Source organism: Canis lupus, chromosome 31, assembly GCF_003254725.2.
Source record: "Canis lupus dingo isolate Sandy chromosome 31, ASM325472v2, whole genome shotgun sequence".
NCBI lineage: Eukaryota > Metazoa > Chordata > Mammalia > Carnivora > Canidae > Canis > Canis lupus.
In genome coordinates this window covers 31,325,617-31,350,846 of record NC_064273.1, presented here as the reverse complement: position 1 = coordinate 31,350,846, position 25,230 = coordinate 31,325,617, and the positions used below count along the sequence as shown (strand labels likewise).

The following is a 25,230-nucleotide window of genomic DNA, read 5'->3' as shown; positions in this document are numbered from 1 at the left end:
GACAGCTGTGTATAAAGGGGCAGCAATGGGACAACCACTGGGTACCCTGTGCCATGGACACAACTTTACAGAGACCACCTGAGAAGCCCCAGCAAAGGGGAGGTTAGGCCACCCCTTCTTTGGTCTCTCTTGACAGGATGACACTCAGCAAACCACTTACCCCTAGGGCCAAACAACCTCTCCCTCAACTTATAATTATTAAAACTCTGCCTTGAGGTGCAAAACAAAGTGTATAGACATCTATCTACTCTCTATGCCAATAAGGAGAGTTCATTCTACCTGCCGGGTTCCGGTAAGAAGTGTTATTGCCATGAGAATGGTCAAGCCTCCCAATGCAAAGGCAACATGTCTCTTCTATCTCAAGGACACTTGTAAAATACTGAATATATTTTCAAAAGAAAATTACTTTTAATTCACTGAAATTTACACATAGGTTGGGATCACCTCGTACTTGGGGGAATTTAGTAAGACAGTATCTTTAAATGATCAGAATGCATGGTTGTCACCATTCCATGCATTCCAGCCTTCCGTGATGAAGATCATTCTTTCTTTCAGCCACTCACCATCATCATGCTAGGTGGGGGGTCTGGATGCTGAGGACAGAGCAGGGGAGGCTCTTATTGCAGCTTACGGTCTTGGAGAGAGAAGAATGTTAGAGAATGAGCAACATGCATGGCCTTCAGAGAGCCAGGGAAGGGTTGTAGGTGGAAAACCGATCGGGGAGGTCTACCCAAGGTGACACTTGAGTGAAGACCCAAAAGGGGAGAGGAGGTTCATTTAGTGGAGTCCAACCTTGGCTTCAGCATGCTTACCTGGGGCAGGTGACTTTCTCTAGCTATGGCTAGAGCCTAGAACCCCACCTGCTGTGTGCATTTACAGCTGTCGTGTGGTTGACTGGAGTCTCTGAGAGCAGCCTCCAGAGACTCTGCTCAGCCTTGCGTTCGTACAACCACCAGAAGCAATTCCCACACCACCTGCCCTTCCCCTGGGAAACATTCTGGAGGACATTTGTTCTCTGTAGAAGGAGAATGAAGGAAAAATGTCCTCCAGGGTCTCTGTGGGGGTCTCCTGGGGAGGCCCGCACACCTGACAGTTGTTCTTTGGCTCTGGCTGAGCCCTGCATCTCAAGGGCGGCTCGTCTTACCCAGGAGCCCACACATTACTTCTACTCATCAATTCACTTTTCAACACCAAATATATCTTTCTCATTTTACAGCATTTTCTTACACTTCTACCACTTTTGGCTTCAACAAGAATTCTCGGTAGCTGAGAGAGGTGTGTGTGTGTGTGTGTGTGCGTGCGTGTATATTTAATGAACACCTGAAGGAATGAATACATAAGTCCAGCTTGAAGCAAACACCCTTTCTTTTGGTGACCATTTCTGTTCCTGCTGACAGAAATTGTGGCAAGATAGACAAGCTAAAGAAAATTCCAAAAATTAATCATCACATGGTGACATATGATCAAGTGGGGATACCATTCCTTAGACATTATCAAGCACCTTGATAATTGAGGCATTGTGCATGGTGTAGGGATTAAAAGGAAGAAAAAACTTCATGGTGTTGCTCTTGGGGGCTCACAGCCCAGTTTAGTACCAGACATTTAAGAAGGTCACCATTGGTGTTGCTTAGCAACTAGAATATACTCAGGGTATTATGGGAGTTTGAGAAGGGGGCATCCAATGCAGTCTAAGGTCATTGCAGTCAGGGAGGATTTTACCTCTGTAGAGAGAAGAACCCTTCACCCCTCTCATGTGTCAAGTTGGAAGGAGGTTTTTTTGTTTGCCCCTATTATCCTGAAGAATTTCCTAGCTCCCCCACTCCTGGGCTCCCACATTAGCTGACCAACCTCAGGGGGTAATTAATTCATCACTTGAGCACCAGTGAGGTCTGGCTTGCTCATTAGGACGAGGTAGGAGAGGGGAGAAATGGGAAAAGCTCATTTCCACACAAAGGTGTGGTCAAGGTACTTACGCAGACATGCCCTCTGGCAGAGACCAGACCTGGCCACACCAAGGTCCCCACCCGTGGCAAAGTCACAGAAGATTCCAGGCTGCCCAGGCCCACTTTTTCTTCCACATCTCGGGGGCCCCTCCACTTTTCCCACCGCATCTGAACTTTTAGGATGGCCTTTACAAATTCCTAGTGGTACACACTTCTAGGGCAGTTGCTCATTTGGTCACTTGGTCAACAGATACTCTTTGACTTCCAGGTATGTGCCAGATGCTGCTCCAGAAACAGGCAAGCAAACTAGACTTAGACTCTGCTCCCACAGAGGTTATAGACCAGCAGAGAGACAGACATTTATCATATAATTGCATACACAATATGAACATGCGTCTTTCCAAGGCTGGGGAGAGAGGTCCTGGGACCTGAGAGCTTAATAGCAGAGTCACTGAGTGCTCTCTGGAGGAGAGCAGACATTAACTAGAAGTGAAAGGAAGGAAACATGTGCTTGGTAGAAGGAACAGCATATTCCAAAGGCCCTGGTGTGGAGGACAGCCTGGCAAATGTGAGGGACTAACAGAAGGCTCTAGAAGCTAGAGTTGAGAGGGCAGGGAGAGCACAAAGGATGAGGAGAATACAGAGGTGGGAGGGCCTTCAAGTCCCCCCCAGAGCAGCAGCCACTTTGCAGGGCCTTTTGGAGAACTGGTAAGACACCAGAGCCCCATTTGGTGTCTGACAGGCTCACAGTGCTCTGGAAAGAAGCAAGGGACCCACCTCCTTCTATTACGATTTAGAGCTGATCCTTTGGAAGATCAGGCAAAGGCCAAGTGACTTCCCTGGGGTTCGTGGCTACTCGCAGTTAGGGCAAGGACTCGGTGTCAGGGCAGGGGGCTGGTCCCCGCCTACACTAGGGCTGGCAACTCTGCTTGTCACCCCCACGCCTCCCTGCCTGGCCCTGGGAGACCTGCTCCCTGCGTTGAGGGCTCATTAGTGTCAGAGGCTTGGCATGGGGACCATCTCATTTAACTTCACTCTCCCACAATTGATCCATCATGCCGGGACTAGACGGCCGCCCCTCCACGTGTTTCTGATTCCCTTAATGGCCCCTGCACTCTGTGAGCCCCACTCGGTGTCTGACAGGCTCACGGCGCCCTGGGAAGCCCTTTCAGAAAGTTCTTTTTGGTCCCCTTACACGACCATTTTAAAAGCTTTTCTTTTTTAGTAGGAATTTTGTGTTTCCTGATCCTTTGGAAACAGTCACGTATTCCATGTTATTCAAATGTAGGTAAGACATGCACACAGACGTTATAAAACAAAATATAAAAGACACAGAAATATGGTAAAAAGGAAATACTCCACCCTGCCCCCAGCCCCCCCAGCACCCCTCCCCAGACTCAACCACTGTTGCCCAGTTCCTTCCTGGTGTTCTAGCGCATGTACCATGAAGGAACCCTAAACCACCAAACCTATGGTATTCAGGACACTTTTCAACTTGAAAATGCAAGTTTTGGCTTTGTTCAAACTCAACATCCTAGCAAGTTTCTAGCTTGGAAAACATTCCTTTTCATTTACTGTGAAATTTCTCCACCTCAGTACTAGTGTCCTTTGGGGGCCATCACTCTTTGTTATAGGGGCCGCCCTCTGTGTCAAAGGGCAGCATCCCTGCTTCTACACCCTAGATGTCAATGCAACATAGCCCTCCACCTAGTTAGGACAACCAAAAATGTCCCCAGATATTGCCAAACGTCCTCAGGCGGGAACGGGCAAAAATCACCTCCAGATGAGAACTACTAACGTATTGTGGTTACTACGAACGTAGCCTCTCCATCTCTTAAGAAAAAGGGTCTGGGGTACTTGCAAAGACTGAAAACTCCAATAAGAGTAAATATAAATGTTAAAGATCAACTCTCAGTTGAAAATTACTGACACTTAGTTATAGATACATGAGGGTGCATTATAGCACACTCGCTATTTTGTGTGTGTTTGACATTTTTTTTCTAATAGAAGGGATAAATGTTTATATTATATTTTCAGTATTTCATAATAAAAATGATTAATGAGCAAGTTGAATGAAGAAAGTGTGACAGAGGAGAAGGAAAGCAGAGGCAGTAATTAGAAGATGAACATAAAGTACGTGTGCCTAAGATCTTGTCCTGAGATTCCTACGGCCAACCCGCAGATAGAGCATGCTCAGTGAGCAGCACCAGTGGCTAGCCATAAAAAATAAGCCAGTTGCTCAGAACAGGCACAGCTCTTGCTAGTAATGAAAGAGAGAGTATGCGGCAGTTGCCCAGACACAGAATCGGCAGAGATACGTGTTCCTCGAGCTCCTCTGGAAATGCTGAATCAGACTCTAGCATGGGCCTGAGAATGTCTTCTTTTAACGAATATTCTTTAGAAGTGGGTCAGTAAGACAAGACTAATGTGCAACTTAGTAAAAGTAACTCTGCAAGGAATGAAAGCAATGCACTCGCATACACACAGGTCTCTGAACATCTGGATTAATCCAGAGTAGCCACAGGCTGGACAGCCTCAGAAATATTATTTCTCTCCAAACTTTCAGAAAGTCCAGGGTTATAACCTCTGCTTCCTGGAAGGCAGCTGTTCTTGGGGAGCCCATTTAGGCTGGCCCCGCCGGCTCTTGCAGCTGGAGGGAGGGCTTAAGGATTCGTGGAAAAACTAACCATCCTCAGAAGAGTTTCAGGTACCCTCTCCCACCACTCCCTCCACTCAGGCTCCCAGCAGAGCTGGCCAGACCTCTCCTGAGGATGTTCCAGCAGAAACAAACCTGGTCTTTAAAATTTCAAAATTTCAGGCCATGATCATTCTGACTACAAGAGAAAGAGTTAAACTGCTCATTGAAATGACAAGAACATCACAATAGAGTTCAAACTGAACCCTCAATTTTTGAAATATACCTTGCCATATATATACAATCAAACACAGTAGAAGCAGATACAAACATATTTAAAAACAAAAAACTTTGGCCTATTTTTTCTGAATATTGAGGAGAGGAAAAAAATGAGGATTAAGCGATCCAAATCCTTGAAGACTCTGGCACCTTTAAGATAAATGTGGACACAAAGATCCCATCTACTTAGGGAAATTGCAGTCCCGTGCATACCTATGAGCTATTGAAAGTGGCACCTTTGATGGTTGTCTTTGATTTTCTGGAGGGATAAGGATTCTTCTAGGATCCAAACGTACTGCATTTATGCCTGATATGAGGGCACAATATCTAATTTCTGATGAAGAATCATCTGTAACAAGCAGCCCCAAAGACTTGGGGACCTAAAGACTGAAATATCTTTCCCCGACCTAAAAATGGCTCCCTGCATCTACTTACTACCTCGTTTCTACCCATGCAGTCTTAAAACTCCAACCCTCAGTCAAAATACTGCATTAGAATCTCTACTTGTTAAAAATCAATTCTTAAGCCTCCGAAATCTGAGTAACTCCCATTGCTCTAGTTTAAATGGACAAAGTGCAGAAGGTGATGGAGGGCAAGGGAGACATAGCAGTAGAGACAGGCCCTGCCTCCTTCCCCTCCCTCCAAGGCTTATGAAATGCCTCAAACCCCAGGGCTCCTTGAATTGGTTTGAGGCTACAGAGTCATTTACTTTTCAACTACCAAAAGTCATGCAAGCTTTTTTGCTTGATATCCACAAACACAACAGCGCTGGCCCCCATATTCACAATGCCTCGAGCAAGCAATATGGCACCCTCTGCAGTAGCTGGGATTAATAGCAGAGAGCATTGTGGTTTTGCTATTAAGTTACTTTCAGCAATTAGTAAATTTATTGTCCTAATTGTTTTCACATGGCTGCTCTATGCACATGTCTTACCTCGAGGATGTCCTTACAGTCTTGCCCCTGTCATCATATTTCAGTGTGATCACTGCCCATCTCTCCAAACTGTCCAACCCCATCAAAAGCTGATTTGCAGTCAGGTCAGCAGGAAGGAGGAGTAAGAGTTCATTCTAAAGTCCATGGCATGTTTGGATAAAACACAGAGAAAGTTCGGTTGGCTCATTGGGGGTCTGAGAGTATACTCTGGGGGAAGGGAAGAGCTGCCTGTGGTTAATGCACGGGAAAGTCCAAATTCTCCCCAGCCTCAAATTTGCTGCCTTTCCAAATCCCAACTCCAACCCCACTTAATCCGCCTATGCAAACAGTCTGGTGGTGGGGGCAGGGATGACTTTCTGGGGCCTGGGAGAACTTTGTTCTAGGCTCTGTGGCTGAGTCAGATTTTGAGGGTGCACAGAATCCAGCCAGACCTCCCTGTAATGGGTAGGGGTGCCTGGGAGTCTTGGCTCACCCGGGTTCAGGGCCTTGATTCCCTGGCACCCTCTGTCATGGAAAGGTCATTACCCTTAGCACTGCCTTCCTCCAAAAGTGAGGTGGATGGCAGCAGAGTGAGGCTTAGGGTGGGGACCTGACCGGCACATGATGTGTGTAACACTGGTTCCTGGAGCGTACCCACCACCCTCCTGGATGGTAGGAAGCACCCTTGTAATGGAGACCTGGTTGGCGGGAGCCAGGAGCTGGTGTGACTCCTGTCTTCTCGAGTGTCACCCACTGGGTCCCCAAATTGAAACCCAGATACTAGAATCGTGGCCAGAGCAGCTGCAGCTCAGCGTAACAGGTGGAATCAGTGACACAGGGCCCCAGCTTCACGTAGCTTGAGGATACTTGTGTGACTCACCTAGTAAATGGTTCCTATAATCATGCATTCTCATGTTGCTTTAGGAATCAGCTAGAAATCTAGGCAAGAAAGAAGATGGAATGGGGTGGCCTTTACTTTTCAAAGAGCTTTTATGCATATTAGGGTTATTTTGGTCTCACCACACATTAGGGAAGGAGGGGGAAACTATCCATATATATTATTATATATACATATATAATTTATAAAAATATATATATATAACCATATGTATGTATAAATCATAGCTTACCAATTCTGAATAGGGTCCTGGAGCCAGCTTCTTGGGGTTCAAGTCCCATCTTGACCATTTGCTACCTAAGTGGCCTTGGTACCCACTGCCTCAACTTCCTCTTCTTTTTTTTTTTTAAATAAATTTATTTTTTATTGGTGTTCAATTTGTCAACATACAGAATAACACCCAGTGCTCATCCCGTCAAGTGCCCATCAACTTCCCCTTCTATAAAATGGCCACAGATCCATGTCATGAGGCCATTGCCACAGATGCATAAAGCAAACTTTCTCATGCACTTATTCTAGTGCCTCGCACATGCCACATGCTCATTAAGTGCTATCATCAAATAATGACATTTACTAAATTACTGCAGAAATCTAAGAATTGCTAGACAGAGCCGCATCTCTGAGCATCTTGACTAACTCCTCCAACATTCTTTCATGGGTACTTGTTCTTATCATTCCCACCCACTATGTCATTTCTCTACTGTCTGCCCCCCACTCCCCAAACACACACTCGAAGGGAAGCCCCGTGAAAGCAGGGACTGTTTCCTTCACTGTGGCATCCTCTCCCTTCCCCCGTTCCCCAGAGCTGGCACGTCGCAAATGCTCAATGAATGTCTGTTGGAGGAAAGGGAACCTCAAAGCGCCGAGAATGGAGGAGCAGCTGGTTGCTCTCTTGGCGCTTTCCTGGAAATTGGTGTTCCTTCCACCCCAGACGCAGCCCCAGCCCCAGCCCCAGCCCCAGCGCCTGGGTCCCTCGGTGCACCCGCCCTTGGGGCGCGGGGTGGGTGGGTGTTGCAGCCTGCTGGGGTTCTCGCACTCCTCGGCCAAGCTGGGGGGGGGGGGGAGGGACCTCGCCAGGTCTTGCTAATTAATGCTCTGTTTTATGCGCACACATTTGAACCTGAAACGGAGAATGTAAATGAGTTCCCAGCCAGAAGGCAATGCACTTTGCGCGCGCGCTGGCACCGCGGGTTCTGCAGGGGGCAGGACTCCCCGGGCAGCGGGGGTGGGGTGGGTGGGTGGGGGTGGGGGTGCAGCCTCAGCCCCGCCCGGGCCTGCGGGCTGCGGGAGGCGCGGGCACCCGCAGCCGTAATTCCACTCCGCGCGTCAATTATTCATCCCACGCGGCGCGGCGCTCCCGGGGCCACCTGCGGGCCGCTCGGGTCCCAGCTCCGCGGGCCGCTCGTGCTCACCCCCAGGACGGCGAGGGGCGCCGCGGTGGGTTCTCCAGCTCCCGGCCCCTGCGCGGTCATGAGCTGGTGTGAAGCTCCCCAGCACCGGTGAGTTTGGGGTTGTCCTGGGGTGCCCCCAGGCCAGGCACCTCCTGGAGGCCCCCAACTCAGCCCATGGGGCTTCCTTTTAACTCAGGGACATTTAGAAGGGCATCTAGTTCAGGCCAGCTCTGCAGGCTTGCAGCACCCGGGGTCCCCCGAAAGTAGGCTGTGATGTCAGAGGGGGCGCCCTGGTAGCCTGTCACAGGAGGGTCAGCTGATCAGAGGACAGACACAAAGGAGTTCAGGAGGCTTTATTTTCATCGTGACATGAAAGAGGTCTGGAAACTCTGTTGTGTGAGGTTTGTTTTCCCAAGGAGAGTGAAGTCAGAATTTTCCAAGCAGAGGGAGGGAGTGTGGGAGTGTGTGAGGTTTGTTAGATGTCTTAGAATGTCTGCAGCTAACTCTCATATGGTGTGCGTATGCACACACACACACACAGCCACACACAGAAAGAGAGAATCACAAAAGAGATGTTCATCATCAGACAAAAAATATAATGCAGCCAGCGGATACCAAGATAACCATCGTGATGATACTATTAGAAAGAAACCCAAAAAGGGAATAAAGGGGAAAGGAGAAAAAATAAGTGGGAAATATCAGAAAGGGAGACAGAACATGAAGACTCCTAACTCTGGGAAACGAACTAGGGGTGGTGGAAGGGGAGGTGGGCAGGGGGTGGGGGTGACTGGGTGAGGGCACTGAGGGGGCACTTGACGGGACGAGCACTGAGTGTTATTCTGTATGTTGGCAAATTGAACACCAGTAAAAAATAAATTTATTATTAAAAAAAAAAAAAGAAAGAAAGAAACCCAAAGAAAAAGACCTGTGCCCTTCACCAATGCCCCTGATGGATCATTCTCCTGGGCATTTGGGCTGTCTTTTTTCAGATTTTATATAGAAGGTCTTTGCATTTCGTGTTAAATTCTCATTGACGAAACCTTTTGCCACATTGATCACCGGCCCTTCGAGAAGCCGTATAGTGATAAAAATGCTTTCAAAGTAGAGATTAAGGGCACTTCTATTTCTCCACATAAGCCAGCATGCTTCCTGTTCTGAGATAATGACTCTAGAAAATTCACCCTCCCCATTTGCTTTGGCTGCTGGGAAGCTCAGAGCCAAGTTTTTTGCTTGTAACCATAGTAACTTCTTTCAGAATTAGGACTAGGATTTGATTATTTCCTTTTGTTACTTGGCTCTTGTGTTTTCACACACACACAAAGCCTTTTCAGTTTTCTTGTACCTGTGATTTTTTTTTTTTTGCAAGACCTTTCAAATCATCTTTGAAAAAAATATGGTCAAGGTAAATGTGCAGAGTTTGATACATGGTGAACCTTCAACAAGTCAGAGCGGTGATATTCTTCAGAAGATGGAAAGTTCTATTGACTTCAGTGTTTTCAGCACCTGCCTGTTCACTTCAGGTTGGCCCTCTCTCCCTAACTGGCACCACCATTTGCTTAAACCAGAAATTTCTTCCTTTCTCAACCCTACCATCCAACCCATTAGCAAAACCTGCCAATTCCATCCACTTCTCTCCTACCCCATGGTCACTGTCCTAGTTAAGGAACATATGACTCATTCAAACTACAGCAATAGCTTCCACTCCTGCTCATGTGCAATCGCTTGCTGCAGGGTGGTGTTTTAAAACCTAAGTTGCATCATGTCCTTAAAATTGTTCAGTGGCTTCCTATCCATTTAGAGTAATGCAGAGCTGCTTATCGCCACTCTGACAAGGTGTGGTCCAATGTCACCTGAGGCACGTCTTCAGTCATTCCCCTCCCACGCACCCTGGCCCACTTTGTGTGGTTTCTGAACTTGGTGTTCTCTTCCCTACCTGTCGCCACACTGACTCTCTTCTCTCCTCTAGCCCTTGATCCCTAGTGCTTCCTCAAAGGCTCTCTTTAACCCCTGCCCCACACCTGTTCATGGCACAAAAGGTATAGTATTTCAGAGGGTGATGCTGCCCAGGGTCTACCACCAGTCAACAGTACTCTGTTTTCTTTCAAGAACAAAGCAATTTGTATTTAGGTATATTTATATGTATGTGTATAAACACACAGATATTTGTCTGCTAGTTTAATTATTTGTGTCTCCCACTAGACCTTAGACACCATGAACGCAAGACCCTTGTCTGATTTATTCACAAACATAAGTTCTTGTCTAGCACAGTGCCTGGAACATAGTAGGTGCTCATTAACTGTCCTTGAAAGATTGAATAAATGAATTGAAGCTCATTCTCAGCATCCCTTAAATTGACATCAGTGGCAACAGAGACTCTCTAGCCAACAGTTTGGAGTGAGTCAGAATAAGATGGGAGGCCCCGAATCCACGGATAGAAGCTTGGGTCATAGCTTCACTGGTCAGGCACAATTAAGAAGCATGTTCTGTTTGGTGGGTGGAACTGGTAGGGATGAGACTGGAATATTCTCAACCTTCAGAGTGGTGCTGGTGATCAGGTGACAGGGCTTCCTGCTGCTTTTATTTCTACGTTTGGGTGTGAGCATCTCCACGGTTATAGGAGGTGGTCCTATAATGTCTTGGTATTGGCTAGGTGACATGTGGATAATGAACCTGTCCATGAAGACTGTGGAAATAAATAGATTTTTAATAGAGGTGGCTTCATTTGGAACCACAGCCTCCTAGTTCTGATGCATGTCTTGTTGGACGGCTGAGAGGCAGCCAAATCTAGCGGCCCAAGTGAGTTGGTGCGCAGAGCATGGAGGGAATGTGGCAGTCTCTTTTCTACCTGTAACAACCATCAGGCACCACCACCCTCCAAAATCCTGTCCCTTCCTGCCATGCTGCTTCATGACCCATCCTTCAAGATGTGACAGTGGTAAAACAGTAGCAGTGGTTGCTTTCTTTCTTGCTAAGTTTTTATGAGTGTTCCTTGAACCCCATTAACATTTGCCCCAACCATTTAAGCTTGGGGTACAGCTGGGATTCCAGAAAATGATTTGCCATCAGGTTTAATATATCTTTGGATCTATAGTCTAAGTGTTTGATTTTTGTATAACTCTGCCCAACCTACTGTGAAAATTTTCAAACACACATCAAAAATCAAAGAATACCATGATAAACAACTGGAGACTGTCCCCTTGATCTAGCAATCATTTACATTTTGCCCTATTTGCTTTCTCTTTGCATGAATATAATATATATGTGTATATACACACATATGTGCTTTGTTTTGCTTATCTATTTAATAGTAAACAATCATGAAACTTCACAATATTTAATTCTTCCAAGGACATTCTCCTGTATATCCACAGTATCATTGGTAGACCTATTAAAATTAACTTTAATATCATCTATCATCCAGTCGATGTTCAAAATTTTCCTAATGCATCAAAATTTCTTTTATACAGAGTTTTGTTTTTATTTCTCTTGAACCAAAATCCAGTTTAAGGTCAACATGTTGGTCGTTGTGTCATTTTATCTCTTTTAATCTAGAACAATCTCTCAGCCTTTTTGTTATGGTTTTGACTTTTGAATTGTCCAATCCAGTTGTCTGATATAAAGTCCTGTGTTTCGGATTTGTCCTAGCTCTGGATTTGCTTTGGTTAAGTAGTGTTAACAGCCTTGCTTTAGTATATGAAACTGTGCCTCTGCCAACGATCAATTTCCTCAAGATACGGTACTGTGTGGGTTTATTTATAAACTGTCTACACCTAAAAAGAATTTAAGGCAGTTTACAATAGAATAGGAAACCTGTCGAATAAAAGAAAATTTTTTTTACCATGTAGGAGGATGGCAGATGGGATGCAGTGGGCAAATATACCATAAACACATATTAATGTGGTTACTATAACTTAACATGAGATTTGAAGGTGAGTTTTCTGGCTGCCAAAGCAAAAATGTTGAAAAAAAAGAAAATCATCTTCAGGAAATATGAGCTTTACCCACACTAGATTGCAAAAATAATTTGTCCTATGGAGCATTAGACAAATGACATCAAACAAAATAATGAGTAGCATCTTTAACAGCTTCATCAGTGATTCGGGAACATTCTTCATTGAGCTGTTTCTGTGTATACAAGGTCAATACCAAGGATGCAACATTAAAATGTAATCTGGTGAGGTTGTTTTTTGTTTGTTTGTTTGTTTGTTTGTTTGTTTGTTTTAATGAGTCCAGTCTAGGTCAGTTGATTTTCTGATGCAAGCAGAGAAGTGGCACACCCTGAGGATCGATAGACAATAGACCACCTGGCCTTGAGTCTTGTCCTCCTCCTGCTGTTGTTGCTGGCCTCACCTGGCCAGGTCCTCAGGAGGAGGCAAGTCCCCACTGGACCTGGGAGGTAGACATAGAGCTAGTGCAAGGCTGGCCCCAGACATGAAGCTGAGAGAACCTGAGGCGTGGGCTCCTGAGACTGGCAGTCCAGCCCCTCTCTGCCCCCATTCCTGTCCCACCACCTCTGTACAAAGTTGACCACAGCTGAAAACTTGCAAGCTATACCAAGATTTCCTTTTTTTTATTTTTTAAGATTTTATTTATTAATTCATGAGAGACACACACACACAGAGAGGCAGAGACACAGGCAGAGGGAGAAGCACATCACAGGGAGCCCGATGTGGGACTCCATCCTGGGTTCCAGGACCACATCCTGGGCCGAAGGCAGGCACTAAACCGCTGAGCCACCCAGGGATCCCCGGTTTCCTTTTTAAAAAAAATATTTTATTTATTTTATTCATGAGAGACACATAGAGAGAGGCAGAGACACAGGCAGAGGGAGAAGCAGGCTCCCTGAGAGAAGCCTGATGCAGCACTTGACACCAGGCCCCTGGGATCACCACCTGACCTGAAGGCAAATGCTTAACCACTGAGCCACCCAGGCGTCCCTCTACCAAGATTTTCTGATAATTTTTTTTTTCTGTCTGCATAAGTGTAGAACCCAAGCTCAGAATGGCACAGCCATGCTGCTTTTCCCCTTCCTCTGGAAAACCCTTAGAGAAGATATAAGAATGAGCATGGATTTCCATTCTCCATGAGGAGGAATTGTCTGGCACTGCTGTGTCTTGCCTCCACCTCCAGCCAGGCCACCAGGGTGGGTTAGCAGCAAAGCATACCCCTTGAAACCACCCAGTTTAGTATGAGCATTTAAACTTTGGAAAGTGTCTGCCAGAAAACCAAAATACAAGTTTTAATTGCATTTATTATGTAAGATGTCACAGAAATTAAGGGCAATAGAGAAAAGAATCCCCCATGATCTCACCACTCCTGAAAATGAACTAAGCCACTTGCTCATATAGATTTTCCACGAGCCCTCATTCTCTGTCATTAGACCTATTTATTCCCTTCTGCAGTAAAACTTGCGATTATCTGTGTACTTATATTTAGACATATACTATATGCACCTACCTATATTCATATTCCTTTCCAGTCTTTAAAATATTTTTCATATTTATAAGCATAATTTGTATGCACTCTTGCACAGTACCTTTTCTCACTTAATTGTGTATCATGTGCTTTTTTCCATTACTGCATGGCCTTTACAAAATCGTTTTTTAAAAGAAATGATTTTTCCATCGGATGGACGTACTGCAGTTTAACAAACCACTGTTCTGTTTTTGGACAAAATCTATTGTTTTATGACTCCTTTTCATCCTACATAAATCACACTCCTGTGGCTGTAATTATACAATAAGATCAGGGCTTGCTGCTCCCCTTCCTGGCTTGCGAGGGTTCGGTTTTGCCATTGCTGGAGGGGAAGGTGATGATATTTCCTCTGGTTGTGGCTGGGAAAGACACAGCCAGCTCATCTAAAGTTGTGTCATGTTATTAAAATGCAAGTGTTGGGGGAGGTGGGAGGACATGGGCTGTAGCATGAGAACCCAGAGCTGGGTGGCATTGTGAAAATGGAGCACAAGGTGGTGGTGGTAGGCACACTGGAGGCTGCTTGCTCCTGGCGTGGGGTGGCGGGCAGATGTGCCTGCAAAGGAGTCTGTGTACCGACAAGGTGGGATAGTGCTCTGGTGACTCAGCCACCCCGGCCTCTCTCCAGTGCATTTGCACCCAAGGCACACTGGATACTCATGTGAAAGAGTAACTTGCAGGACTTCTGGGTATCAGCCCCATTGGAAGATGTGGTACTGCAAGCTGTCCGGAAGCCATATGTTTTTATCATCCTATACTTGTCAAAGAGCTTTGAAATTCGTGATCTTGCTCCAGCTCCCATGGGACTTGTCCTGTGCTTCTCTCATAACTCTTCAGGGTTGACCTTGTGTTTTTTCATATGGAGCCCCCACATCTCCCCCCCAGGACTCTAGGATTCCTAAAAAGCAGGGATTATGTCTTTAAAAGGATTAATTTCCATTAGTGTAACTTCCATTAATGTAATAAAAAAAATTTTCATTTCCATTAATAGACTTTTTTTCTTTAAAAGAATCACTGTACCCCAGTAAACTGAACTCTTGCTGTTTTTCTGTGTTCGGCTCTAGCCCTGGGCTGCAGATGAATGTCAGGTCTCGTCAATTTATTACCGTAGCATTGTTGCTGCCCAAGGTTTGTCTTTGTCTCTGGTTTAGGCTGACCGTCGGTATTTTCCCACGTTGGTACAACATACAAATAACCATCATTTTTAAAGGCTCTGTGGGGTGCCTGGATGGCTCAGTTGGTTAAGTGTCTGACTTCTGCTCAGGTCGTGATCTCAGGGTCCTGGGATTGAGCCCCAATTCAAGCTCCCGGATCAGCAGGGAGCCTGCTTGTCCCTCTGCCCTTCTTCCTACTTGTGCTTTCTCTCTCAAATAAAATCTTTAATAAAATCTGCAATAGCCCAGAGACAGCTGAAGCTCACTTTTGCTTAACTCCTTCCCATGCTGAATACAAAGCTGAACCCACAGTTACAAACTATGAGCATCTCAAAACACAGCCGCAGCACAGGAGGGTCAAGTGGGGAGTGTCCCGTCTCAATGATCTGGTACTAAGAGATGAACTGCACTGGCAGGAGGACAGACCCTTCCCCAGGCTGACTAGCCCCATCCCTCTCTGTCCAGCTGGACTCTGGCGCCCCCAGTTCTTCCTTCCCACACTTGCTGAGGGAAGGTGCAGCCAGATGTGCCGTCCCGCCTGAGCTAAGCCCTGCTCGATTTCCGACCAGCCCCCTGAATGTATTTTCTGTACAGTTGGTTGCTATGCTCTGGAATTTCAGACCACGCTGAATTTCCTTGTTTTATGGCTTGGAATTTCAGGAGCAGCACCACAGATGTTAAATGTGTGAGTCTCTTGGTGCTAGTAAAATAAACCTTAATCAAACAGGGGTGTCGTGACTCGCAGGGTTAGATAGCCCTTAATACATTATGTCAATCACCAATACAGATGTTGCAAGTTGAGTCATTTGGTAGCATAGTAACTTTATACGGTCAGAGAGCCAGCTGTGAATATTTAAGGGGGGAAAAGTCCTTTTCTTATTTCTCTGCAAATATATTTCCGATCAGAACTTAAATATTTTCTTTAGTCAAAATACTGATTTCTCTCTCTCTCTCACCATATTCTCCAGAGACGCCCATACTATCCTTCTGTTTCACAACTCCCGCAAACAAGCTTTTGTATCAGAGCTCTTGTGAGACTAGGTTAGAGCCTTGCTCTAGGAATAAATTCAGAGCACATTTTTTAAGGCTAGCATTCTGTCCTCACAGGTGTAAGTCCTCCCCCTCCCTTTGTGTGAAGTAATAGTATTTCCTGAGGGCTCAGAAAATCCCCAGTACTAGGATGGGGACACTGAGGTTGGCTTATGTCAAGATCACGTGGTGGCTCCTGGGCAGAACTTGACTCCTAACCCAACTGCTAGTGTGTTACGCTCAAGTACGTACCAGAGCATCCTCTTTGCAGAGAAAATGGCTTTTGCGGTTGGGCATATGATTTTTTTTAAAGCATTTTAATGTAGTTTTCATAGCTGCCAGGAAAACCCAAAGGCAACAATGACTTCTCCATGAATTATTTTACGTACTTCTTCCTGTGCCTATAAACAAAAAGACCATGAGAAACCCACATTTCCTCATTTGTAAAATAAGGGAATTGGACCTGGTGAACTTTAGGTTTTATGGATCAGGAATTCTGTTTCTCCAGCATCCATTTGACTTTGAAATCCCAAACCTAGATGTAGTCAGACATATTGCAATATTCTTAAGTGCCATGGGTTATAATGAAAAGTAAATAGATTATTAGTTACATTTAATGTATATATATATTCTATTACATTTGTAATACAGAATATATTTTCCTTAATTAAAGAAAAAGTCCACATTACAGGAAAAAAAAAACACTGAAGGCCACCCTGTCCCTCACCCCCAATTAACACCCTCCTGCCCCTCGTAGAGACTATAGTTGGTTTGGGAAATATATATAATACAGACCTTTAAAAATGCATTTACCAGTACCCATTCCTATATAGCCCTAAAATATATATTTAAATAAAATATAATATATGTAGATAATAATAATATATTGTTTTTAGTGGTTTTTTAAAAATGTTACTTTTTCATATCTTGTTTTCTTGGTCAACAGTCTGTCTTGGAGATCTTTCTGTTCACTTATAGGGATGTACCCCTTATTTCTGTATTGGGTTATTGGAAGATTTGTTTCTGGCCTCCCTCCTCTGGGCCTCTTTGCCTCCACCAGGTACATCTAAAGCATAACCTCCTCCCCTACTCCCTCTGTTTGAAATATCGCCTCCTTTCTAGCTGTTTATTCTGCAGACCCCTATCAGCCATCCTCCATGCCCGGAGTGGGGTGGGGGGCAGTGAGAGCAGGGGGAGGAGTAGAGGGGAAGAGAGAGGGAAAGATTCTCAAGCAGACTCTGCACTGAGCATGGGGGCCCACAAGCTCATCCTACAACCCTGAGATCACCACCTAAGCCAAAACCAAGAGTCAGATGAGCCTCCCAGGCACCCCTCATTTACATCTTTTTGATCATATGGCCTTCCCTTAATTATAAATATAATTAACCTAACCCTAACCTAGTATGTTTTCTACAGTTATCTCTTCTACCAGACTATCTCTGTGAAGATGGGGACTATGTCTATGTTTATTGATCTACTCCGCACCCATGCTCAATGTCTGGCACATCATAGGTGCTCAGTAAAGCGTGGCTGGCCTGCTTGAGGTAGGGCAAAGGAGCTTGTCAGAAGAAATTACTGCACAAAAATGAAGGCAGACATAAGGCAGCTTTGCTGTAGAGCAGCCTGAGCTGGGACCCCCGTGTAGGGGGTGATTGCCCCAGAGCTTCCCTCGGGACACTTTTTCATTAGGAAGACTCAAGGCTGCTTTTTTGTTTGCAGAGCACAGTCTGTGAATGAAAAGGAATCTGCAAACCAGCTTCCCACAGTGCTTCTGTTCCTGTTAAAAATAAACCTAACTCTATCTATGAGGGTTTGTGTTTTTTTTTTTTTTTAAATAAAGAAAATACTCCACATCCCTTCCAAACCTGCCTTTGAGCAATAGTCTGTGATGCAGAGACTTAATCTTTAACTGAGATGGAGGGTGAAGCATAAACCAATCATGGAAATGCCAACCTTTTTAATAGTCCTATTAAAACCCACCTCTCTGCGAGTTGGCCACTCAGGTATCTATTTTGCGGGATCCTTGGGAGAGGGACAGATTTAGTAGGCACGCAAACTTGACGTTAACATAATGTACTAACTGTATGTTAGGACTTTGCTCTGTATAAACCATTTCCTTGATACATTTATTTGTTGGGTAATGATAATTTTTTAGACTAACAAATACAAATAAAAGATGAAAACATAGAAAAATTTCCATAGCGGTTCATTCCTCTGAACCTCACACAGGTTTCCAAGGCAGACTGTGATTAGAAGGGCACATAAATGGGATAAGAATTGGATTTCTCACCTGCAGGGGAGGTGGGGATTACATTAAGAAATAAAGCAAGCTGTGCGTTCTCTCCGTGTTAGAAATTGCTGGTAAATATAAGTACAGTTCAAGGGAAGTTTTGTTTTGTTCTGTTTGGATTTTTTTTTTTGATTGAAGCAAACCCTTTGTATAAAAAGATACATCCTTTCAAACATGATTAATATGTCTTGCTTGTAGCTTTCTGCTCAAATTATTTGTAATTCTAGTGAGGAGGAAGCATTTCTTTCTAGCCAAAACAGCTGTCTGGATGAATACAAATGAGTTTATAAAAGGCTTGAGTTACTAACGGGGTAAACTCACAGGCAGGTGACCTTCTTTGTTTAAGTTCTATGGCTGAACACTGTCGGGTACAGCCTGGCTTGCATTCTTCTTGGGCTCGGTGGATGGAGGGCCACGGCAAGGTTGCAGCTCACTCTGTAACAGATTCTGTCTGTGGTATAGAGGAGGGAGAGGAGGAGGAAGGAAGCCATTTCAGACCCTTCTGCAGCTTCCAGAACCTTCTGCTGCAAACATGCAAATTATTTCATTGAGCAAAACTGATTTGCCAGTAGCCAGCCTGGAGCCCAGCAAATCACCCATCTTTAGGACAAGAACAGATGCCCCTATATGGATGGGACAGCTCAATGGACCCACACTCTATGGGATTGATTCATGGGGAAAGGACCTCAGCCCAGCTCCATAGTGCTGCCCTCCTGTGAGAATCAGACAGGAAGAGACCTACAGCTCAGCAAGGAGAGCAGAAACTGGGAAGTAGCTGAGTTACCTTCTTTCAAAGACAAGAGACATTGGAATGTTCCAGAAAGAAAGAGTTGCCTAGCAACTCTTTTCTGTTCCAGAAAGAAGAGTTGCCTAGCACTTTGGCTTCCCCGGAGCAGAGAGGTTAGAAGCTTGAAATCAGATATGTGGGTTCAAATCCCACCTAGACTGTGGGACCTGGGAAAGCTATTACACCTCCCCAGTCTCACCTGTCCTCCCTGGAAATGGATGATGATAACAGTACCTGTCCCAAAGGACACCTGGCTCAAAGAAGTGATTTAAGTGGGGCATACTCTTACCACACTGCCTGGCACATGGTAAGGGTTGAAGAAACATTAGCTTTAATTGAACATACTTTATTGATAATGTTATAATTATTACTTACTCATCTTTGACAATAATTAAAAGGAGTGTTAGTTTAAAAAATTAACTTCAAGGGTGAGATCAAACAGAAAAGTTAAAAACCAAGGATGACAACATTGTGTCAAACATTGGGGAGTGATAACTAATATTTTAAAAATAAAAATTCTAAAACAACGTTGAACAAGGATTCAGTGTGTTTGAGTCAGTCCGGATGATCCAATTGGACTCTTTTCCATTAATTTTCATCACCCCAGCTCTGCATCATACTAGTGTTTGGAAAAAGGACATCCTAAGTCATGGACTGAAACCGGGTGTCTGAAGTCCCCTTCTCAAACCTGAGCTTAAATATCTGAAGCAGAAAAAACAAGCTTTTCTTTCCCTCTAAGTAACAGAAAATAAACAACAAGAAATAAAAATTAGGCAATTATATGTAGTTGTCCTGTGAATGCCTTAACATTGATGGTTCCTTTTCCTGCCAAACTCGGTGAACTGTTGTTTTTCCTATTTTCTCCCTAGAGAGTTAAGAAATTATTGCATGATAAGTCATTTATCTTTAGTGCAGGTACAACAAGGCTATAACCACATATTACCCAAAATGGGGAATTCACATCACATTATTTTCCATTGGTGAGTAATGGACGGGAAATGGGAAATGTCACTACAAGGCTGGCTGGCCATCTGGCCAAAGCCGCTCTATGAATACAGCAGCTGATCTACGTGGAAATATTAAAGCAACAAAGTCTGAATCTGTTTTGCTTCTCCAGGGAACCTCAGTTCATGCATGGAAGGAAGGCAATAAAGTCCAATTATTCTAGACGGGGCTACACAAGGCATATGAAAATTATCTCATGTAGGGTAACTCTAAAGCTAAGTATTTTTTAAAATAGCCATCAGTCACTCCGGGTAACAAAATCAAACAAACTGATCAATCTCTGAGGAACTACCCATTAATCAAAAGATGGTGGTGAGATGTTGGCAATTTTTCATTATTCCACGTGTAATATTTTAAATCTGACATGCTGACAGGGTGGTCCAAAAATATGAAATTATCACATCCAAAAGGAAGGACAGTTAATGGTGTTGGTCCATTTGTGCCATGGATCCCCACTTTTCCCCTTTAAAGTGTTGCTTTCTTCTTATTTGGAATGCACAGTTCTTATTGTTGACAGTGACAATAGCGGGAGGCTCTTATTGGGTGCATGACCAAAACTCTGGGGAAACCAGCGCTTCTCCAGTGGTCCTCAGAGCTGAGGTTTCACCCATTAAAATCCCATCTCAGGAGTAGGCATATTGGCCCCGCCATACAGAGAAGGGGCCTGTCTCTGCTGAGATTCTCACACACAACAGATGGCAGACCTTAGTAGCAAAATGGATGGTGCCACTCAGCAGGTGATGGAAGGTTAGTTATCATTAAACTGGAGGGAAATTTGTCTCAGGTATTATTGCCCGAGCCAACCTCATGAGTGTGAAGAGCTGGTAGTTGCCTGGCAGGATGTTAGTTTATTTGAATGAATACATTAAAAAAAAAAGTCGATCTGTTTTTTATTTTCTCTACCTCAGCGAAAACACAAACATCCCAACAGGTCCTACTGGACTGACTCTCAGTTCTCTGAGTCTTTGGTTGAGTCAGTTCATTCCTCTGGGTTCAGCTTAACCATCTGTAAAATGAAAATGCCAAACACTAGGTCAGGGATTGACAAACCATGATCTATGGGCCAGACCTGGCCCTCTGCCTGTTTTTATAAATAAAGCTTTATGGGGACACAACCATGCCATTCACTTCCTCTTTGTCATGGCTACTTTCACACTATAACAGCAGAGTTGAACAGTTGTGACAGAGACTAGATGGCCAGCAAAACCTAAAATATTTACTGTCTGGCCCATTACAGTAAATGTTTACTGACCCATGGACTAGGTGATCCTTCTGTAAGTTCCTTCCAACTCTGAAATCTATTATTCTGGGAAGAGGGAAAGAATATAAGGCTTTTGGGTGCCTGAGGAGAAGGACGCACTGATGGAGAAAAGGTCAGAAGGGAGAGGCTGAATTGGCCAAAATACAGGTAACTTTTCCCCTCGTGATATGCTTCCCTCTGGCCCAGAGGCCATGCTTTGGGAGCCCACAGTGGAAGTGTAGTGTGCCAGGCGAGGGGCTCCAGCTCATGTTTTAAAGATGCAATAACCCTTTAGCAGCAGACAATCCTCCATAAGGCAAGTGATGGTACCTATGGCTTCTCAGCACCATTTTGAAAGTCTGACCTTCCACATGCAGGACAGCAGTGTAGCTGGTGGGTCAGATCTTATCCACAGTGCTTCACCTCATGCAAGAGGTCATCTTGCTCCAAACATCTCACGTGTGGCCACCCTTCATTCCCCTGGTCAGAAAGTCACCATGTGAAGCCTCTGCCCAGTTTCCAAAGCTCCCCTTAGCCAGGGCTCCCTGATCCCTCCAGCCCCATGCAGTTTCCTCTGTGGTCACCGGCATTCCCTATCTTGGCCTGCGGGCTTCTCACCATCCTCTTGCTCCCTCCCTAATCACGATGGTGCTCCCCAGCACAGAACCTTCTCGTTCTCCCTACTGTTAGCCTCAAAGACTTCATCTCTCAAGACACAGCACACGGTTCACCTCCTTCCACACATTCCAGCAGACTGACATCTTCTCATTCTGTGCTCTTCAGTTCTGGCTCCATGCATGACTACACTTTCTTGAACATAGGGTCTCTGTCTTATATTTCTCTTGAGGTCACAGGATTGGGCCTTGACTAGGAAGTCAATGTGTAATTGATTGTTGAGTGGTCTGGCCAACCCTGCCTTTATTCTCCATGGGACGTAATTGGCTGGCATATTTCACAGAGCATCTGTGTGCAGGTGGAGGGTCTCCTCAGCTGTGTAAAGGTCCACAGAGCAGCTTCCATGGGCATCAGAAGAGAGGCTCTCAAAGAGCCCAGAATTCCGAAGGTGAGAGTCACAGTGGCCCAGTAGTGGAGGGAGGGCCAAGCAGAAAGCACTTTGCATCTGTGCATTGCATCCCAGCCTGCACCCAGAATGACCTGAGAAAAGATGTGCATCTCTGGACCCTCACTCACCCTGGTCCCAGTGCCAGTACCACTGTATACCATGGCCTGGTGCTGAGGGCAAAGGGCAGGACATATCTACATGGGCCCTGTTTCTCCTAACAAGTGCCTGCTGGTCCTACTGGAAAGTGGCTGTGTCTGAATGTAACATTTGAACACCAAATGGCTGCATTTGCCTTAGTGGGCCCACGTCCAACAGTGTCTGGATATATAATCCTGGCTATCGCATGGCACCCATACTGACCATTCTCCTGGGTCATGAGAAGGTCCACCAGGGTTATGTGAAGCCTCGTCTGCAGGGAGGGGAGCCTAATTTTTCAGTGTAACTGACTCCCTGTTTCCCTCATGCAGGTTAAAATTCAGGGCAGATTGACGTGGCCAGCCACCCACCCTGCTGCAGGAGATGAATCTACAAGAGAGTTCCTTGTGCTTGTAGAGGGCAGTCAGGCCTGGCACTGAGGTCACGTGTCTCCTCATTCTGTAACGTTACTGCTCCATTGTCAGTCATATAGGATGGGGCCTAATCCACTTTCCACCTAAGTGGGAAAATTCCCAAATCCAGAGTTTAAGGCCTGAGTGCAATTACTTGTTTGCAAAAGTTTAGGTGAATAGAGATCATCTCAACAATTTAGCCTGTCCCATTTGTCACACACGCACCCCATTTATTTGTATCCAAATGAAATTTCAAGAGAAGGATCAGTGTTTTCTAGAACCTGGGACAGCCATGACATGATGGGCAGGAAACCAACCCCTTTGAAGCGGTCTGTTTGTTCTGTACAATTAGAGAGACAAATACACACAAAGGGTGACAGAGCCTGTAGCCCTCTGTCTCTGAGACTTCTGGGTATATTCAAGCTCATATTCCCTGCTCCCTGTAGCCAGGAGGGTAGAAGCATGGGCTAAGAACAGTGTCCATTCAGGACAGTGAGTGTTTCTGGACAGAATGGGAATGGTCCAGCTGAATGCCCTGGCTGGTCTCAGGCTATGTATCTGTAATGATATGGATGTCCGCCTCCCTCTGTGCCTACCATCTCAACCTCTCCCCTTCCCTTACCAAATTCCTTCTGCTCCCAGAAAAGACCATGCATCAACACTAGGTTTCCATGCCTGGTCTACGGCTATGCCACCCTGAACGCACCCGATCTAGTCTAATCTCAGAGGCTAAGTGGGGTTGGGCCTGGTTAGTACTTGGATGGGAGGTTTCTGTGGCTGGCCAGTGTCAGGGCAGTGGGGGCACAGTGCATGACCTTGTCACTAAGACAGACACACTGCTTGTGGAGGACCCAGCAGATGATTGACACAGGATGGGAAGAAGTTGTCTCTGGTAAAAGCTTCACTCCTCTTGAACTTACCTTGAGCACAAAGGCCAAAGTTTGGGAAAGAGAGAAATGTCAATACTTCCCTTCCAATTTGAAATTGTGGTTTGTAATTTATGCGTTGAACTCCGGGGACAGAAGCATCTTCTTGCACTGTTCTCGGGTTACCCTCCCCCGCGCATCTGCATCCTGTTCTCTGAAAAGACGCCATATATCACATTGTCCTCCAGATGCTGTTGCATGGAGTTTGTGAGAATGGAGGCAGCCTGAATGGGCAGGGCTGTCCTTCTGTCTCCAGAGGGGCTAGGGTAGGAGCCAGGAGAGCTCTGGGCTCTGGTCGTCAGGCCTTTGCAGGGCTTGGGGCAGGAATGTTTGCAAAACCCTCGCCCATCCTGGGGAGCTCTCAGTGCCTCCCCAAATTAACAAGTGAAGACAAGGAAGGATATGTGTGCCAAGTCAGGATGCACAATTTGGGTTTGAGTCTCTCCCCTGTGGTTCTGATGTTTTATTTCAAGACAGGCTCCAAGCCCACCAGGGTGATTATATATATTCTCACATAAAGTGGGGTCTGGAATTGGGGAAAGAAAGGCCAGATTGGCTGAGTGTGGGGTGTGGCTGCCTTGATTATATTGGACATGAAAAGAAGATGGATTTTATAATAAGCATAGGTGCCAGTGAGCCTGCCACTTTCTCAGTTTGGGCATCAGTTTAATCCATAATGAGGGGTGCAAAGATTCTGCTGGGAGGACCAGGTCTTTATTTTTAAAGTTATGACATGAATAAATTTCCTATAATGATTTGATATACAAGTTTTTTTTTAGATGAGATTTTGCTGTTGATATAAAATTCCAATGCCTACGGGCATAATACTGGCCACTGGCCTTCATGCATAAGACACTAAATATTCTCCATGATTTTTAGTTGGGAAATCATGACAATGCTGCCATTTCCATTGAGAAGCAAGGAGTGGGGATGGGGAAGAGAAATACATTCCTGAATCCTTACCCTGTTGCTCCCCATCTCTGGCATCACCCAGCCCAGCAGTATCTCTGCAGCAGAGGCACTTTGCTCTCCTGCCTGCATTCCAACCCCCACCCCCAGCAGTGACCACCAGCTTTGGGGCTCTCTCCATTGGTTGCAAGACATCTGCCCACACAGATGCACCTCTGATGCGTGGAATATTATTTCCCTGGCCAAAAAAATTCCAAGCCATCTACAGGACTCAATTTCAGGATTTTCTTGGAATGTTGTGAAAATCTGTGTCTTTGCCATGGGAACATTCAGAAGTAGAGGTTTGTGTGGCTCCAGTTACAAGATGGTATGTCTGAGGCTGTTTTTCCGTATTAGATAGATATTCGGCAGGTCCCTAAACTCTCCTCTCCTGAGCATCAGGAAGCCCCGGGAGAGGACGAAACCACCTTTAGAAAATGTTTCCATCCACTCCCTACCTTTTTTCTCCTTCCTCCTCTCTATGCCCCTGCTCCGGAACCAGCAAGGGCCATGTGATTCCACGCTTCTTCCAAGCAAGCCAATGGTAGCTCAGCTGCTGCCAACGGCCTGTTGGAATGCCTGCTGGTTTAAGAGACTTATCTTTACAGACCAGCTCTACTTCAGACATTTCATGGTCATAGCCAAGTTTTTAAATCTTTGACTTTCAGCGATTTAAAAAAAAAAAAAAAGGATTTTTTTCCCTTCCTTT

The 25,230-nt window shown here is 45.3% G+C and overlaps 1 protein-coding gene and 1 long non-coding RNA gene across 6 annotated transcripts in view; one reads left to right on the top strand and one right to left on the bottom strand.

The window, feature by feature from the left end:
* Positions 1-422: 422 nt before the first annotated feature.
* Positions 423-18,800, bottom strand: LOC112661719 (uncharacterized). Of its 2 annotated transcripts, XR_007407575.1 has the most exons (6): positions 18,743-18,800; positions 18,005-18,455; positions 15,967-16,115; positions 6,651-6,709; positions 5,792-5,925; positions 423-634 (listed from the first exon to the last, which is right to left on the bottom strand). It is a non-coding gene; the product is annotated as an uncharacterized LOC112661719 (long non-coding RNA). The 2 variants fall into 2 exon arrangements; XR_004811098.2 differs by lacking the exon at positions 18,743-18,800 and having other exon boundaries at positions 18,005-18,736.
* CLDN14 (claudin 14) overlaps positions 8,009-25,230 on the top strand; it is a 59,181-nt gene continuing 41,959 nt past the window's right edge. For 2 of the 4 annotated variants that reach the window (XM_025449823.3, XM_035709364.2), the window contains exon 1: positions 18,173-19,098. The gene's annotated coding sequence lies outside the window, so the exon portion shown is untranslated. Of the gene's footprint in view, positions 8,168-18,167; positions 19,099-25,230 lie in introns of those variants that run through there. The other 2 variants (XM_049104648.1, XM_049104649.1) reach the window with 2 other exon arrangements.